The 12495-nt window shown below is 44.4% G+C and overlaps 1 long non-coding RNA gene across 1 annotated transcript in view; it reads right to left on the bottom strand.

Moving 5' to 3' along the window:
- Positions 1 to 10342: 10342 nt before the first annotated feature.
- LOC150018560 (uncharacterized) overlaps positions 10343 to 12495 on the bottom strand; it is a 231789-nt gene continuing 229636 nt past the window's right edge. The window contains exon 3 of the long non-coding RNA XR_016509208.1: positions 10343 to 10416. This is a non-coding gene — a long non-coding RNA (uncharacterized LOC150018560). The remainder of the gene's footprint in view (positions 10417 to 12495) is intronic.

Raw genomic sequence — 12495 nt, forward strand, 5'->3', positions numbered from 1 at the left:
CCAGGATTATGGCTGCCACTCACCCTAAAAAATTCCCCTAATGCAGGATATGGAAAGTTATCACATTAAAAAAACAAACTTATTTTTAATATAGAGCTGGGCTGTGGAGAACAGAAGGAAATCCTCAGAGGTCACAATAACCACAAGACAGCCTGCATCCATAGAGGTTCCCAAGCACTGAGCAGGTGACATTCCTAGGTCATTAGGCGTTCTCACAGCCCTTGGTGTTTTGGGGTTTTCAGTATTAAAAGACCAACAAAAGAAGCAAAGTCAAAGTCCTCCAAAAGTTAGAATTCAAACTGAGATCCTCACTTAGGGCGAGGACTGAAAGGATACATTCACACCTTGATGAAAGGGTGAATAAGAAAAAAACAAAACCCCACCCCACAGAAGGAGATAGTAAGAAAACCTGGCCCTAGGACTGTACAGAGGGAAATGCCCAATCACACACTGGCCCTCACGTGGGTCTCTAACTTGAACACATGTTACCTTATGGCCAGAAAACAAACCCACATTCAAGCTGAGCATTTAATTTAAAGTGACCCCAAGTTGGTGGTCCTCCAGCCGCCGGGCAGAAGCAAATGCAAATCCTTTCTGGAGCAATGCATTTTCAACTCAGGCCTCAAAGAAGTCCCACAAAGTTTTAACAACCATAAACCCACAATTTAGAAAAATCACAGAACACGTGGGAAACAAGCCACCATGATGAGCAAGAGACAGGAGAAGCAACAAATGAGTGAATCATACCTATAAATACTTCAGGTACTGAAATAATCAAACTCAGAAATGAAATAAACATGTACAATATTTAAAATATATAGGGCCCTGGCTGCTGTGGCTCAGTGGATTGAGCGTCAGCCTATGAACCAAGTGTCACTGGTTTGATTCCTAGTCAGAGCACATGCCTGGGTTGCATGCCAGGTCCCTAGTCGGGGGCGCGTGAGAGGCAACCACACACTGATGTTTCCCTCTCTTTCTCCCTCCCTTCCCTTCACTATGAAAATAAATAAATACTATCTAAATAATAATAATAATAATAATAAAAGCTAACAATAGAAAATATATTTAAAATATATATGGGCAGTGAAAGTATAAACAAAGAACAGACTATCAAAAAAGATAAAACAGATTGAAAGATAACCAGCTAAAACTTGTAGAAACGAGACTGATGGGTGGGCTTCTTGAGGCTGTTGTTCTAAATGAGGTTGGCAGTATCAGAATGAATCTTGGTGTTGGAATCAAAGAACTAAAATGCAGGTGTGACCTGGGCCAATCACTGCCTGTCTCTGGGCCTCTGTTTCCTCATCTGCATATGAGAGAGTAGAACTAGATCACCTCATAAGCCCAACTCTATAGAGTGATATTCTATAATACAACAGATCACATCTATTGGGTACCTGCCTTTCTGTGCTATGCTTGATTATAAGCATTTCACATGATTTTTAAATCTTTGCACTAGCCCACTGAGGTATAGGTTCTTATCACAACATATCCATTTTACATATTAGAAAACTGAAGCACAGAGAGATTAAGTAACTTGCCCAGAGCCGGTACCCCAGGCTCAGATTCCACTGGTCTGATTCCAGAGCCTTCTCTGACCCATTGCACCATATATCGTCTAGCTGGCTTGACCCCTAACATCTGGGGTTCCAGCTCTAGGGTTCTCTGACCTACCAGAAGTCTCCCATAGCAAGGCTGCTCAATGACTGGCATAGGCTGTTAATAGAAACCAGAATACCCATTCCAGTGGGGTGGCAAGAACACCTTGTAGCTAACTTTCAATAGCAAATATTTTTTGGTTGGCCAAAAAGTCTGTTACATTTTTTTCCATAAAAGACACATTTTTCATTTTTACCAATAACTTTATTGATTAGGATACTTTGAGTATGTTCGCTAACTCCTGCTATTGGATTCTAGTGGGTAGAGGCCAGGGGCGCTGCTAAACATCTTCCAATGCATAAGAAGCCCTGTAACAAAGAATTATTTGGCCAAAATTTTGATAGTACCAAGAAACTTTGCAAGTCACTTTTGACAAGTTTGATCAATCATATCACCTTTTCCATATACTGCACAAATTATTTTTTTATGTTTCACTTGCGTTTCTACCTTTCTTGAAATAATAAAGTATAATATGCCAAAAATGTTGCTTATTTTCTTCCATCTTCAATATTAAAAATGGCTACACAAAAATTCACCAGTTTTGATAAGTTTTTAAAAAATGCATGCTGATAATAACAGCTGTCACACTAGAATCTAACAAAATTGTTTTGAATGAAGTTCAAGACACCTAAGCACCACTAGAGCCATTGTATGGAAAAAACATAATGGACTTTTTGGCCAACCCAATATTAAGTACATCCTATGAGCAAGGCCTGTGCTTATTTTAGACAAGAGCTATTTATGACAGAATAATACACACTGACAGATTGCTGGGGCTTACTTTCTGAATGCCCATTTTTAGAAAGTTTTTTATTCTGAGAGCACTTCTCTGTGCCTTAGTTTCCTCATGTGTAAAATGGGGATAATAATTCCTGACATCTTTGGGTTGTAGTCAGGATTAAATGAGCTAATACAAGTTAGGTGTGTAGTGACCACATCATAAATGATAAATCTTGCTGTTGTTGTTCTTGTTATTATTTTCAACACAGCGGGAAGAAGTTGCACTTTGCAGCAGATGACCTTGATTCAACTCCAGGCTCTCTCACTGCCCAGCTGTGTGACTTAAAGTCATTGACCCTCTCTGAAGCTCCACAGCCCCATCTGTGAATCGGAAATAACAATGCTTGCCTCACTAGTAGCTGTGAGGGTTAAATGGACTGTGAAATGCCTAGCGCATTGGCTGACATCTAACAGGTACTCAACAAATGTCTGTTCTCACCCGTGGAGTGTTTTCTGCACACTTGGCGTTTCCACCATGGTTAGAATCCAAAGAGGCACAAGATTCTATGCTATTGATGTTGACTCACTGCTTTTATCTACCAAGGGAGCTTTCAAAAAAGCAATAGGGGTGGAAGATTTCTAAATGCATCCATTTCAGAGCAGGTAAGTCAAGGCAATACAGTGGTAGAGGTCCATAGACTCAGAAAAAAAGTCCTTCAGTCCGTGACCTTGACTGCTTTGGTAAAACTAGCCACGGAGATGTGAAGATGAAGAGGTAATTAGCAGCAGGAAGCAAGCCCTGCCATTATGAGGATCTGGTCACTGAATCCACAAGGGTAATGACACTGACGTTCCCATCTGAAAATTAACCAGGCTTTTGGCTTGTAAATGGCAATCATTTTCTGCACCCAGGACTACACAGCAGCACCACCTTGAGATGGGGGACAGGTAAATAAGGGTCAGAAGGGAAGTGACATCCATAGCAGTGGCCGTGTCATTCTGCCAACCCCAGTTATGCAGGCCCAGGGGAAGGCAAAATTCCACAGCCGCTTCCTAAAGCACCGGAGGCTGGAGCCAGATCTGGTTTCCTCACAGAGATTCTTGTTTTCTTTGTTTTTTGAGCAGCTAGGAAACTCTTGGGTTTCCAGCTTAATCTTTGGCACTGTTTGAATTCATCTTAGGTCATGTGCTCTTCCTTCTTCCTCTCTAAGACCATCCATGTGTTCACGGAGCCCAGGAACATTGATTAAGCAGATACTGGGTGCTGGAAGATGACAGTGGCATGCCAGGCAGGGTGGTGAGCATCCCAGGTGCTCTGAGTAAAGGCTGAAGGTGCAAACTCAGGGAGGGAAAAGGACCCTCAGAGGACAGACAAATGGTCTGGGAAGACAAGAGCTTGACACCAGCACAAGGTATCAGTGGCCATAAAGGCACTGTTAGGCTGTTGCATCCCAGCAGTTGGAACATGGTGCCCATTCGCGGACAGACTCCGCATTTTCTCTCTGGGTGAAGGACAGCAGGGTGTTCCCCAACAGGCCTGGCTCCAAACCCCAGCTCCACCATCTACTAGGACATTTATGTCCCTGAACGAGACACATGTCTGTCTGATTGTTACAGAAACAGGGGAGTCCAAAAACAAACCCCAGAGTTTGCAGCTGGGAGATAGGGAGCAGGAAGCAGCTTTCAGGATGCCCTTGCATGCCTGGAGCTAGTGGCTGGAAACATTGTTGCAAAGATCAGCTTTACTTCCAAGACTCAGGGAGATGGGAGGGATCTTGGACTGTGGGCTGGTACGGAAGAAGCAGACAGAGCCCACGTAGGGTTCTGTGAATGGTCAGGATGGTTTGCAACACCCACTGCGTGAGAGGGGGTGGGGAGGCAGTGAGGAAGAGAGGAGCTGCGGACATTTTGAGCTGGCTCTGGCTCTAGGAGGCTCTCTCTCTGGCCCTCACTCTCTGACTCTTGCTCTGGTGGGCTCCCTCCATGTGGCTTGGAGGGGCAGGAGTCTCCAGGCTGCTTTAAGAAGAGGCTCTTGCCAGGCGGTTTTGAGAAGGAGAGGAGATCCATGCGGTTTGCAGGAAGAAGGCAGTTTACAAGGAGGCTGAGAATCCAGGCGGTCCTGCATTGAGAGCTGGAGGGCACCACAGCACAGAAAGGACCTCTCCAATCAGAACTGAGTGATTGGCAGCTACTGGTAAAGCTGAAATGTGCCTAGGAAGTAGGGAAACGGTATTTCTGACTTTCCTAGGACTGGCCAGGTCTGGGAAGGGGAGGCAGAACCATGTGTAAATAAACGATTCTTTTTCTTTTCACCAAACTTGGTATTAAGAGTTATAATTCTGGCGGCGGGCAATTGGGTCCCTAACTAAACAGCCCGTGGGTTCTGTTTCAATTGGAGCAGCCCAAGGGTTCTGCTACATGATCACTGGAAAATGGGGATATTCCTATCTCAGAGTCAAGAACAGATAGGTTTTCAAATGAGGGTAAAACATGCAATACACCTATCACAGAGACTAACCCACCATACAGGTTCAATAACTGTTCATTTATCCTTGTTTAACTGACAAAATTGGCACCATATGTGAAAATACAGTCTTAGCCTCATAAGCCTTGATTGCCTTATTCAATATTTATGTAAAAACTAGCATGTCCCATTTAAGATTATTTCTCCAACCTGACTGAGAAAAACAATGTCTGTCCCAAGCCCTTTGTGCTGCCAGGCTCCCATCACCTACGAGGATGAATAGTCCTGTTCAGGCCTGAGAACTCAATATTCTCTGAGTCAATAAAAACTCTAGTTAATAGTAACTTGGGGTTAATATCTCCATTGTGGCCATGTCTTCTATGAAAAGTAAGCAATACGAGAGTGGAGATTATTGATTGTCTTCTGTGTGCAGAGATGCAGCCATGGTAGACCAAAAGGGTGGAACAAATAAGATTAGTTGGTCTTCCTGTCTAACTTACCAAGATCTGAACAGTATTATTTGGAAAGATATGATAGAAACACATTTTAAAAAGAGTATGTAGCAGTAAACACTCTGGGTCACATAAATGGTGCCAAGCTCATGTAGAGTCATGGGAAAAAGAATCATGGGCTTTAGAAGCAGAATGGTTTGTTTTCGAATCCCAGACCTGACACTAACCAACAAGGTATCCTTGGGGAAAGGGATGCCTTAGTTTCTTCAACTGTAAAATGGGGAAAATACCACCTAACTGCTGTGACAATTAGATAACATGGTAAATGCCTGGCACATGGTTAGAGTTCAATTAGCCTTTAGTTTCTTTCCTCCTTCTTTTCCTCATTCCCTCTTCTTTTCCAGATAACTGATAATACTTTATTCTCTAGTGAATTAGAATTAGTAGTAGATGACTTTTATCAGCTGGTTGGTGACCACAGTCTTCTTATACATACAATCTTGAATACTATCAAGTAGGTGCTTATGGAAAAGCCTTCAACACCTTTGTTCTCATTTCTTAAACAAGAATAACAAAGCACTGACTGGTGTAGTTCAGTGGGTTGGTGTTATCCTGCAAGGTGAAGGGTCATGGGTTCATTTCTGGGTCAGGGTACATGCCTGGGTTGTGGGACCAGTCCCTGGTCGGGGCATGTGTGAGAGGCAACCAATCAATGTTTCTCTTGCACATCCATGTTTCTCTCTCTCTTTCTCCTCCCTTCCTCTAAGAATAAATAAATAAAATTTTAAAACATAAAAAGAAGAAAAATAAAACCCAAAAGCCTCAGCTCCTCTGCCTGGAATCCCATGCCTTCCACCAGCAGGCCTCAACCTCCCAACCACTCTTGTTGCAAAGTTCATGCTCATGAGATGCGCGATGGTGCTGGTGTGAAGGAGGGCTTAATCTAGCCTTGGGAATGTTAAGGATGGTAAGAGAGGCTTGCCAGAGGCAGTTCCACATACATAAATATTAAAGCATGAGGAGGATTTTGACAAGTATACCAAGATGGCAGAAAGCATTCTGAGCCAAAGGAATATTGTGCAATATCCCCATGGCAGCTGGCTTCATTCTGGGAGAATTCCAGTCCCCTCTCCACTAAGACTGTCCTCCCTTCCCTTCCTCTCATCTAGATTCACAGTGATTCTCCCCCTCCCTGCTGAACTAACTCTGCAGCAAGGATCTCACCTCTTGCACCCACAGTTTTCAAAGTGTGGCCCCGGGATCACTGCACATCCCAGACATCCTTTCAGAACATCTGTGAGGTCAAAGCTATTTTTAATAATGCTCTGCCATTATTTGCCCTTCCCATCCTCATGCTCTTATGAGTATACAGTGGAGTCTTCTAGGTTGAAGGCAGAAGCAGCTATATCTTCTATTAAGCCAACCATGAAAGAGATTTGCCAAAATATAAAACAATGTCACCCCATTCATTTTGTTTTAGAAAAGTCACTTTTTTTTAAATCAAAAGGTATTACTTATGGCCATGTAGGAGTCTATTGTCAATATTTTATATAAGCTATCAATAACAAATTTAGCATTTTTTCAGTGCTAATTACTAGTATGACACATTTCAATAGATATAATCCACATAAACAAAAACTCTTTGGGGTCTTCAATAATTTTGAAAAGAAAAACAGAGCTCCAAAACCAGAGAGTCAGAACCACTGCTTCAGGACATCCTGTGAACTGGCCGAAGAGGACAAAGTGTGCAACTGGCCCGTCTCAGATGGACATTTCTGCTCCGGGCTGGGAAAAGACCCACGAGCAGTCTGTCCCTGGCTGGGCCTTTCTGCCGTGCCCACTATTCCCTGTCCCCCTCTCTTCTTCCCTTTCCTGTGAAAACCCTCCACGGCAGCCCCATTGCTCTCCTAGCTGTGACCTCTTCTCCAGGCTCAGGTAGCTGTGTGGTCAGGAGGCTTTGCTGTCAGGGAGCCAGGGCCCAAAAAGATGACTCGATGTCTCTGATTTGCATTTCCCTGATGGCTAAAGATGTTGGGCATCTTTTTATGTGCTTATTGACCACTTCTGTATTTTCTTTGGAGAACTCTCTGCCCATTTTAAAATTAGGCTATATGTCCTTTTATTGATGAGTTGCAAGAGTTCTTTATATATTCTGATAAGGGATACAAATCCCTTATCAGATCTATGATTTCAAATATTTTCTCCCATTCCATGGCTATCTTTTAACTTCCTTTATGATGTTCTTTGAAGCACAATTTTTAAAAATTTTGATGATGTCCAATTCATGGTTTTTATCCTTTCTCCCTTTTGTAGGTGCCAAAACATTGTCTAATCTGAGGTCATGAACATTTAGGCCATGTCTTCTAAGGGTTTAGAGTTTTAGCTCTTAAATTTAGATTGATGACCTATATTGAGTGAATTTTTGTATTTGGTGTGAGGAAGGGGTCCATCGTTATGCTCCGGCATGTAAATATCCAGTTGTCCCAGGGCCGTGTGTAAAGAGATGGCTCAGTGTCTCTAAGCCTCAGTCACCTCATCCCTAAAACAAGCTTTAAAAGACCACCTTGCAGGGTGCTATGAACATTCAATGAGATAGAAAGAAGTACCCCATGAGGGGTTCCGTATCACACAGCATATGATCAATGCCTATACCTGAAGGAATAGACAATGGATTTGAAAGTTCTCTGAATCACTGGTCATTGTTACTACCATTTGACCAGAGCCTTTTCATCCCTAAATGTCTTTAACATTCATGAGACCATCTGCTTGTCACATGAGCCCTGAGCGGCTTCTCAAGAACCTCTTTTCTGGGTGGCCTCGATAATCTTTTTCTTCTCTCCCTCCCTTTGCTCTCCCTTGCTTTCTACCTTAATTTTGCATTAAATGTTCTTGGTTTTAACTGTTTAATCAATTTACAATTGTTAACCCACTCAAATCTTTTTTGGCAAGTTGGTGTTAAGGCGCAAATGAATGAATAAGTCAATCGATTAAAAGATCCCTGATTTAAAGTTAGAAAAAAGTGAAGCCCCTCAAGCGGTCGCACAGGCCACCCCACACAGAGGAGTCAGAGGCGGGCCTGTGGGACGCACCTCCAGCACTCTCTACACTCCCCGCCCCTCCTGGAGAGATCTTGTAAGTTGCATCTCCCCCCTCCATGGTGTTTGCAACACTTCCCAATTTAGTTTTCTCTCTGAATTTCATTAGTGTCCCATTTGCCTCATCTTCCTGATCTGAGGCAGCTGTGAAGCATGAAGAGACTGACTTGGCAGCAAGGTCTCCTGCTTCCTGACTCAGGGTGAGGCGCACACGCAGAGGAAGAGAACTGGGGCCACTGGGCTGCAAGTCCAGATGGCGCTCTGATCCATTAGACTCAGGCTAACACACAGTAACTGGGCCCTAGCTGTGCACCAGCCACTGGGGGCCCAGAGGTGAGGTGCCGTGCTTGTCCTCAAAAGCCCCAGCCTCATAGGGTTGGAGGGATAACGCCTGTGCAGTGTGCTGTGGGCACTTTGCCCCCTGGGCAGGCAGAGTGAGTGAGAATCAAAGAGGCAGTCAGTGCAGCCAGAAAGGCAGAGGGAACATTAGGAAGAGGGAAGGGCATTTGTAAAGTTTATAGTTATACTTTTTTTGAGAGAAGAGGCTACCTTTGTTTTCGTTCACTTTTATATCCCCAGAGCCTAGCATTGTGTTGGGCCTATCGTTTTCATTCAATATGTCTTTGCTGAATAGCTAAATATCAATAACTGATTGAGTCAGGTCATGTCAGGTCTAGGCTCCAGCTTTCTCTAGCTGGGAGACCTTAGATAAGATGGTTCATTTCTCTGAGCCTCAGTTTCCTTACCTGTAAAATGGAAATAATACCCACTGTGACAGAGGCAGTTACTGCGCATCAAATAGCCATGTCTTCCCCATATTTCCCAGAGCCCTAGAAATCAGGCAGAAGCATGTGGCTAGTTCTGGCCCATGGGCTATGCATCACTTCTGGACTGAAGCATTTAAGAGCCAGTGCTCAGCCTTCGAGCAATCTCTTCCCTGCTGCAGAGACCAAGGTGGCCCCATGTTCCACGTGGTACACCTAATATTTGGCCGAGCATTCACCAGCCCACTCCTGAGTCACTAGATAGAGCAAAGCCCTCCAGCCACCTCAGTTAGATATGTAGCACAAGCAAGAACTAAACCTTTGTTGTGTTAAGTCACTGAGATTCTGGCGTCAATTTATTACTGTAGCATAACTGAGCCTAGCAAGGCTCAGATTTTTCCCTTGCAAGATCGCTTGAAGGCTAAGAAAAAGTGCTTGTTTCATAGTAGGTTTTCAATCAAGGGGCTTGCTCCCTGGGTCCTGGCTCCTTTGCTTCCTCACCCTTTCCCCCCATGAGCCAACCTCTATTTACAATTCTTTTTTTCTATTATATGTGCCTTGTTCCTTCTCTAGCTTGAACTATCCCTCCATTTTTCCACTCAACCCAGGTACTTCCCACTGTTTCATCATTGCTCTTCTGCTTATAACAAAAAGCCTCCAGAGAGCTATTCTGGCCACCTGGAAATGGCCGCCAGACCACCTGATCTCTGGGTAGCCACCCACTCACCTCCTCCTGCTCCATTCTCAACTATGCCTTTGATCCCACCCCAGCTCAGCTTGAAATGTAACCACCGAATGCTGGACCCTGTCTCTGGTCTCTAGGTCCCTAGAATGACTGCTCACCACTGCTGCCTATGTGGTCCTGAACTTGAAAGGGGCCTCCTAGCTGCCAGATCCCCTGCCACATTCCAGCTGAGTGCCTGGCCCTTGCCTGCTCTGTCCTTCAACCATGCTGGCTGCTGGCTGTTGGGTTCCAGCACCCACAAGTCCTCCTACTGCATCTGCTTCCCCAGAAGGCTGCCTCCACTCTGGCCTGACCTCCTACACTTCCCATGCTACCTAGTGGCAAACGCCTTCAACCAAAAAACAATCATGGTTTCAGATTCCAAGATGGACGTTCTCATCAAGACCACAGGTTTGCAGTGGATGAGGTAGACAATCAGAGCAGATATGGGGACTGACCTGGCTCCATGGCAGCACGTTCTGAAGAGTCAGCAGTGTTTGTGGGCCATCCGATCCTGGAGGGTGGAGTGGGGTTCTTTCTGTGGGAGCAGAGAACACAGGCCCAACTGAGTGAGGTGGCAAGATGCCCTTGACTCTTTTTCATAGGTTTCTCCCCAGCAGTCATTGCAAACACATAGAACTGGGGAAATGGGGCTTGTTTCTGGTCCCTTGGCCATGCAGAAAAGTGGGGTCCCAAATACCGTGCAAACCCCATGCAAACTTCCTCTATGTAGCCTTCTTGGGAGGCTCTGGTGAGTCTTCCTCTGTTCTCCCTTCTCATCTTGTGTTTCCTCAAGCTGAGCAAACCTCTCAAAGTCAGTCCTCTTTATAACAGAGGTGCCCAGCAAAGGCTAGGAGCAGAGTCGAACCTGAGTGTTTTGTGAAGAAGGATGAACTGTTGGCTGTGATGGGCGTGGGTGTGGGGTGAGGGGATGGAGCTTATGGCTGACACACTGAACCCTGCAGCAGTTCTATCATTGATTCAGGAAAACACTGAATCTCTTTGAGCCCTCATGCCCTGCCCTATAAAATGGACTGATCACCCCTGTGATACGCCATGTGGGAGTGTTAGGAGTCACCTGGGCAGAGCTCCTTACACAAAAGAGTTCTGGCCCTCTTGCTTATTGCATTTCAACCTCTAGCAAATAAGTTCCCCTCTTTGAGTCTGTTTCCTCATCCAAAAGGGGAAAACTCTGAACCAGATACGTGTGAGATCTTTTCTGCCCCCAGAATTTTATGACATTGAATTTGATTTATCTCCGATCTCCAATGCCTATGGAGATTGCTGTATACCATACAGGTTTATAAAATGAATAAAAAGAACCCGCACCCACTCAAAGCAGGGTGAGTGGAGGCTCAAAGGTTTTAAGTCATTTGCTTTGGTCATTGTAAGAGTGAGAGCTGGGACCTGAACACAGGTCCTTACAGATTCAAGGTCTGGGTACTTTGCTCTGCAGCAACTACCACGCTCACCCGCTGAAAACACCACAAAATGTCTTTTAATATAAAAGACCCACTAGGCTAAAGAACAAGGCATGATGGATACATTCAGGCATCTGAAGCAAGTCATTATTTGAGAAATTCTCTGAATACATATTTGCCAAATATACTAAGAATCCTAGCTAAGAGACATTATTATGTATTGTAAAGTGAGGAATTACTGGTAATTTCCATTAAAAGTGAATTTCTCCAAAGTGTGAAATTTTTCTAGCTTTATCTGCATTTCATATATTTCTTTATTGTAAATTCCTGTTATTCTCAAAGAAGAGTAACTGCATTAGGGCAGGAACATTCATGGGGCTCTTCTCAAGGGCAGAACGCCCCTTCTCCACCCTGGGTGTGTGTGTATGTGCAGGGGGGTCAGCTCCTGTACATCCCCAGGGTAGAAGACCTGACAGCCAAAACAGGATTAACCAAAGTTTGGAGGTAAACCTAGAATTATCCTTTTAAATCATACCATATTCACTAAAATAAAAAATAGACAGTATGCTACATAGGTTAGGACTATCATTTTACGCATGTTGAATGAGTAATAATGGCTATTGTGCTCCTAATTTCTATTTACCATGCCTTGTTCATTACAAGTTTACCCTCCAACATTTCAGAGATCAGCAGGAACTTGCTTTGCTGAAACTAGGTGCACTTTCCCCTGCGCCTGGGCCTCCGCCCGCGTGGACTTTAGGACTCAGAGCTGTTGGCTTTGTCCCCAAGGATCATGCTGGGGGCCTGGTCTCATCCAGGGACTTGGATGAAACCTCAGGGTCTCTCTCAAGCCCTCTCCCTTGCCCAGGTGATAATATTCCACTCTGCCTCTACCGCATGGGCTTTAGGCCCCCATCCATGCCTTCCAATCCCTCCCCTCTTGAAGAAGCTGCGAGACTACAGTTTTACTTTTCTTCCACCCTCATCTTTGCCAAGCCTTCAGGGAACACCTCAACTCTTTTCCATCCACTTATTTCCTGCTTAGTTCACACCTCTGAATCCCCTCTTTTTCACAGGTCCTCCAATAAGCTTCACAATGACTGAGTTCATAAGCCAAAATACTCATGGGATAATCAAAGGTTTTACAAATATTTATACACTAGCATTTTCATGGAAGGGAAATCCAGTTAGGAAGG

Source organism: Furipterus horrens, unplaced genomic scaffold, assembly GCF_987537825.1.
Source record: "Furipterus horrens unplaced genomic scaffold, mFurHor1.1.pri manual_scaffold_2, whole genome shotgun sequence".
Classification (NCBI taxonomy): domain Eukaryota; kingdom Metazoa; phylum Chordata; class Mammalia; order Chiroptera; family Furipteridae; genus Furipterus; species Furipterus horrens.